Genomic DNA, 6766 nt, shown 5'->3' with positions numbered 1-6766 from the left:
TAATCTTCACACCACCCCCAAAATGACATCCCCCACTTACCAGGGATGAGAAAGGTGTGGCATACAAAGGTCATGTACAACTGTGCATGGAATCCAGGACTGATTCCAAAATCCTCTGGCTCTTTCATTTACTTGTTGCTGCGCAGGTATGCATTGAGTGCCATTTAGATGTCAATAGTAAAAGTGCTGAGACTATAGCAATGGGAAAAAAATACAAAAGTGTTTATCTTTGTGGAGCTTCTGGCCATGCAGGGAAGCAGAAAATAAGCAAGTAATAATATGGAGTGGAAAAAACACAGGAGAACAGGGAGAAAAGCAGTAGGGGACTTTTTGGGGATGGGGGTCAGGAATGGAACTCAGGACCATACACATACATGCCAGGCAGGCCACCGTGCCTCTGAGCTACATCCCCTGCTGTATCCCTGGCAAGGGACTACTTTTAAATGAGATGGTCAGAAAAGGCCTCTGTGAAGAAGTGACATTTGAGCAGAGCTCAGAGTAATGACAGAGAGTGGGCAGTAGAAAGATCTGCGGTATGTTTCCCCCTCTCGTACAATCCAGAACTTAGCTGAAAAGGAGAAAACACTAGTAGTACCCTGAAGTCACTGTTTGACCCAGATGGGAAAATTATATATATGTTCAAATACAAGTGTTCTAACATACTTGAACCAAAATGTTAATTTTCTTGGTCATAAGTCCTTTCCAATACCCCAATTAAAATAAGGTTCACCATAGAGCTGAATTAAAAGTTCCTAATGAATGGGGAGTGGGTATAAACCCAGTGGTGATAGATTGGCAGATACTTATTTCCTAATTGAAAGACTGATTCCTTCCTTTCTCTCTCTCTCTTTTGTCTCTGTCTCACTCTGTACTGAAGGGTCACTCTCCAGCTTTTGCATAGAGTGAATTTAAGGCAAGCCTAAACCACATAGACCCTGTCTCAAAAAAAAAACAAACAAAAAACAAAAAACAAACAACCACCAAAAACAAACAAAATGAAAAAAAAAAAAAACCAACAAAATCAAAGATAGTAAAGGAAGCCATACACAAAAGAATATGTACTAAAGGGGAAGAGCCAGGGAGATAGATCAGTGGCATAAGTGCCCACCTGGCAAGTGTGAGGTCCCGAGTTTGATCCCCCAGTACCACAAAAGAAAAAAAGAATATGTACTGTTTGTCCATTTATATGAAGGTGAAAACAGTTAAAAACCAATCTCTGTGCCTGCTGTGACTGGGCACACCTGTAATCCTCACACTCTAGGAGGCTGAGACAGGAGGATTTTAAGTTTGAATCTAGAATGGGCAACTTAGTAAGACACTATTTAAAAAATAAGAACAGTACAAAGGTTGTGGGTTGAATCCCCAGTACCATAAATAACTAAAAACAAAAATAAAGAGTACCATTCCACAGTGCTAGAAGGCAAAAGAGTGGGTACTGATTTGGGGTGACAGTGATGGAAAGGAAAAATAAGGTGAGGCAGGCCGGGGTCTGTTTGGCACAGTGTATATAGTACTCACAGTCAATTGGGCAGTACATTTATAGATTATTTACATTTTTCTGTCTGCAATACTTCAATAAAACCTCCAGAACTACATAATCTTCCAAAATGTGAGACAGAGGGATTAACCAAAGTAAAAAGTTTGGTCCTTATTTGGACTTTGACTTGAAGCCTCTTGTGAAAAAATAAACTTGACACAAACAGGAAAATGGGATAATGGTGATGTTAGCTTTATAGATATGTTAGAAGCTACAATTTTTTTGTTTTGTTTTGTTTTTTAAAAGTCTTGCTATGTAGTTCAGAGTATCCTGGAACTCATTATGCAGCCTAAGCTGGTGTAGAACTTAGGGCAATCCTCCTACCTCAGCCTCCCAAATGCTGGGATTACAGGTATGTGTCATGATGCCCAGCTTCCCAGTGTTTTTGTTTTTAATTTTATTTACTTATTTGAGACAAGATCTTGCTAAATTGCTCAGGCTTGGCTCAAATTTGCAATCTTCCTGTCTCAGCCTCCCAGCATGCTGGGATCACAGACTTGTGAGATTATATTTGGCTCAAAGCTACAGCATTTTAAAGAGTCTTTTGTGGCCAAGGGGATAGCTCAGCAGTATAAGCTCCTGCCTGGCAAGTGCAAGGTACTGAGTTTAATCATATATATAGATATAGATATAGATATAGATATAGATATACCTCAAATACTATGAAATTAAATAATATGTCTAGGATTTGGTTCAGAAAAGGGGGTAGGAGAAAGTGTACATAAACAGTATTGGTAGCCAAACGTAGTAGTGCACACCTTTAATTCCAGCATTAGGAAGACTAATGCAAGAAGATCATGTTTTCAAGGCCAGTCAGGACTACACAGAAAGACACTGTCACAAAGCAAATACACAACAGCTCCAGTACTAGCCAAGAACTGATCATTACTGAAGCAGAATGAAGGATATTTTTATGTTATCTTCCTTGGCACTGTATGTACCACTTTCCTATCATTCTCCCATAATAAATGGTTTTTAAATGTACAATAGTCTGTTGGGCATGGTGGTGCACACCTGTAACTCCAGCATTTGGGAGGCTGAGGCAGGAAGATTGCTGTGAGTTCAAGGCCAGCCTTGGCTACATGATAAGTTCAAAGCCAGTCTGAATGGTCTCAAAAAAAGAATAAATAAAAATAAATGTATAACAGCCTATAAAAGTAAAATATCTAAAGCAAAGTGAATTTAAAAATGTTTTAGATAAATGATTTATTAATTATGAATCTATTAAGGGCCAGGGAGATAGCTCAGAAGAGTATGTGCTTGCCTGGCAAGTGCAGGGGCCTGAGTTCAATCCCTGACTTTGCCCAAAAAAATTATGAATTTAAGAGTTCTCCTAAATGACTCATACTTGGTACTAGGAAATGAACTTAGGGCCTTCGCATTAAGCTACATCCCCAATCCTTTTATTTTGTATATTTTTTTTTTAAAAAGGGTCCTTCTAAGTCACTAAGTTGATACAAGGCCTTGCTAAGTCATTAAGTTGCTCCAACTAGGCTCAAACTTGTGATAGTCCTGCCTCAGCTTCACACAGAGTTAGAATTACAGGCATATGTCACCATGCCTTCCACTTGCTGTATCTGTCTAATAGTCTTTAACTGTCCAATCTAGACTATCTAAACTAACTAGTCTTTATCTGTCCAATAAATATTATGGGCCCTGGCCCTGCTTTCAATGTTGAGAACGTTGAAAAGAACAACCAAGTGTATTTTTAGAAATTTGTACCATAGTGTTAGATAAACAAGCAAGTTAATTTTACGTCAAATAGTTTCATATTGAGATTAAAATTTATTAGGGTGACCATGGTAGTTCCTTGTCCTGTTTCACCTCACCAGTGCTCCTCCAAGTCAGGGTAGGCAACAAGGGTCTCAGCCTGTGCAGTAAAGAGGCTTCTACCTGTCCTGGCTATTGCTAAGGGAGTGCACACGGCACAGATTAGGTAGCAGCTCAGGCCCACCTAATCAGAGCAGAGGGTTCCATGTTTGAGCTGCATACTCAGCTGTCAATGGAGGTTTTTTCTTCTTCACATCTCTTGACCTCAATTAGCTTCTTCCCTTCACAGCCTTTTTTTGCTCTACCCAATGTCCCAAGGAAGGCCCAGTCCTCTGTCTTGTCTGGGGTTCCTTTCAGGGGTTTCCCTTCACTCTAGTTTAAAGTTACAAACATTGAATATTGATTTTTCTCTTCATATTCCTACCCTAAGAATGTAATTCCTAGGAGGCAAGGATAAGAGGATGTAAAAGAATTAAGATGATAAATGCAAACATGTACTAAAATAACAATAATAAATAAAGAACTTCCCAAGGTTTGACAAGGAGAAAAAAAAAAAAACTGAGGGTAAAATTGTAACCTTGTTTGCCACATAGAGAGAGAAGTAAATGAGGTTTTGTTAGTTTGGCAGACTGCTGCAGAAGAGTGGTGGGGAAGGTCTCTGAGGAAGTGAGTATATGGTGGCTAGAAAGGTAAAAGGAAGCAAACATGACAGGGAAATCTCCTCACAGGGAAAACATCATTTGGGATAGGAGAGACTGCCATATTCCAGAGACTGACAGGAGGCCAGGAAATGAAGTAGAAAATATCTTTCCCTTTCTCTTCCAAGTTTTTACTACAAAGATCCTATTAGGAAACTAAAAAGAGCTACCAAAATTTGGGTTTTGGAAAACTGTATTTAAGCATTATGGACTGTTCTTTACAAGCTGATGAACTGTTCGTAATTGCACTTTTCCCTTAGCTTATAAGCATGTTCAGAGACATAGGTATTGTTGTTCCCCTTAGTGTTAATACCTACAGACATGGTAACAATCCAATGTGATCACAGCAAATATGAAAACAAATGACAAAAATCAAGTCTGTTATCTTCAACTGTTCAGAGAAGTGTTGCTTACTTCAAAAAGCCATATTAAACAATGGATGTGGTGGTGCATGCCTATAATCCTAGCACTCAGGAGGCAGAGGCAAGAGGATCACTATCATTACAAATTCGAGGCCAGCCTAAGCTACATAAGCAAATTTAAGGCCAGCCTATATACTACATAGTGAGACCCTGTCTCCAAAAAACAAAAACTTTTTTCAATGTTTGTAGCACATAATGATTACATTCATCTTGGGAAGCTGCTACATGTGCATTATATGTCTCAATTCTCTAATCTCTTTCCTTTCCTTTTTCTCCATCTCATTGTCCCTTCCTTTTTACAAAAGAGCTCTCTGTTTCCTAATGTTTATCTTTTTTTTGCTTTGCTTATATTTTCATTTTTCATATAATAAAAGCCATGCAATATTTAAGCTTATGTCTGATTTATTTCACTTAACATCATGGTCTTAACATGCACCCATTTCCCCACAAATGATTGAATTTATCCTTCTTTATGACATAGTAGTCCATTGTGTATAATTACATTTTCTTTCTTTATTCATTTGTTGATGAACATATAGGCTGCTTCCAAGATTCAGCTATTAAAAGAGTTGTGCTGCTATAAACATGGGAATAGAATAGCCTTTCCTGGACCTCATCATGGTCTGATGGAATTTATATTTGTAATCCCAAAGAAAAAATTACTAGAATTTTAAAAAGTAATAATTCTAATCTACCATTTCCAGTACAACTCAAGGTGTGAATGAAGAGATAAATATATATGTGTAGTTGTGGGGAGCCAAGGGTGTCCTAAGGCCGGTTAGAACAATAGCTACAGCTAGGCTAGGTAGGAAGCCTGACAGCACCTCTGCTTTATGCCAAGGGAGGGAGGGAGGAAGAGGGAGACAGAGACAGAGACAAGAGACAGAGAAAAATCTGTATACTACAAATTGAGTATCCCATGCTTAGGGGTCAGTGCTAGTCTTCATGCCAAGACATCATAGATTGTTTCTCAAGCCTCCAATCTCAGCCAACAGTGTGGCATCAGACATGCATACTACTTGGGAGCTATAGGAGGGTCAGAAGTGCTGCTTTAGCGGCTATACATCAGTACCTCAGCTACACCCATCTGCATTGCTTTAGAAATATCCTAGCCAGCTCTGTATATATCAATATACAGAAATAGGACCAGGTTTAGCCAAAATGGAGACAAATGCTCTTCTTTCAAGGAGAGCTGTCCTGTTGGTCCTCCACACATGGATATGCATGTATCACTATATCATGTCTTTAATTCTTTAGGGAAGATACCTAGAAGGGGACTAGCTGGGTCAAATAGAATTGCTAGTTTCAGTTTTTTGAGGAATCGCTATAATGATTTCCACAGTCTATGGACCATTGTACACTCCCAGCAACAATGTTTTTTCTGCAGCCCCTCTAACATTTGTTGATTTCATGATGATGGGCATTGTTTCTAATATATTGCATATTGTTGTCTTCATAGTAGTTATTCAGAGTACATGATGCAGACGTGATCTCCTTTTTCATTTTAATTTTTTTTTTTTTTTCGTGAAACTGGGGATTTGAACTCAGGCCCTTGTACTTGCCAGGGAAGCACTTATTCTCCTTAGCCATCTCCCCAGCCCCCTGGGCATTGTTTCTAGTATGAGAATCTCAGTGTTCTTTTAATTTGCATTTCTCTAGTGGCCAGAGATGCTGAACATTTTTCATGTATTTATAGCCCATTTGGTTTTTTGGGTTGTTGTTTTTTGTTTTTTTTTTTGGGGGGGGGTGTCCATTTGTATTTCCTCAAGAAGTTTTTATTCATTTCAGTTGCCCATTTTTTGACTGGGTCTTTTAAGAGTCTCTAATTGTTTTATTTTTATTTATTATCATACAGGGTCTCACTGCGCACTTTGGACTCAGCATGATCCTTCTGTCTCAGCCTCAGTTCTGGAGCCAGCACGGCATGTGGTACTGGGGATCAAACCTGGGACCTTGTGCTTGCCAAGTAGGCGCTTAGGCTGCCAAGCTATCTCCCCAGGCCCTGTTTTAGTTCTTTATGTATTCTAGATATTAATCTTCTGTCTGAGGTATGGCTGGCAATTTTATTTTACCTACTCTCTAGGTTGTCCTTTCATGATGTTGGTTGTTCCTTTCACTTGGCAGACGCTTTTAAATTTGATATGATCCCATTTGTTGATTCTTAGATGAATTTTAAGATGATGGGAGAATGCTCAAGTTATTTTTTTAATTTTGTTGATAAACAGATAGCAATGAGACAGTTTCAGATCAAATCGGAAGTACAGATTCAACAAATAACACACTGCATATATTCTTCTTAGAGGCTAATTGCTGTACAAGATGTGGACTTGAGATCCTAT

The sequence above is a fragment of the Octodon degus genome, unplaced genomic scaffold, assembly GCF_000260255.1.
Source record: "Octodon degus isolate 3935 unplaced genomic scaffold, OctDeg1.0 scaffold00046, whole genome shotgun sequence".
NCBI lineage: Eukaryota > Metazoa > Chordata > Mammalia > Rodentia > Octodontidae > Octodon > Octodon degus.
Note: the sequence above shows the minus strand (reverse complement) of the source record.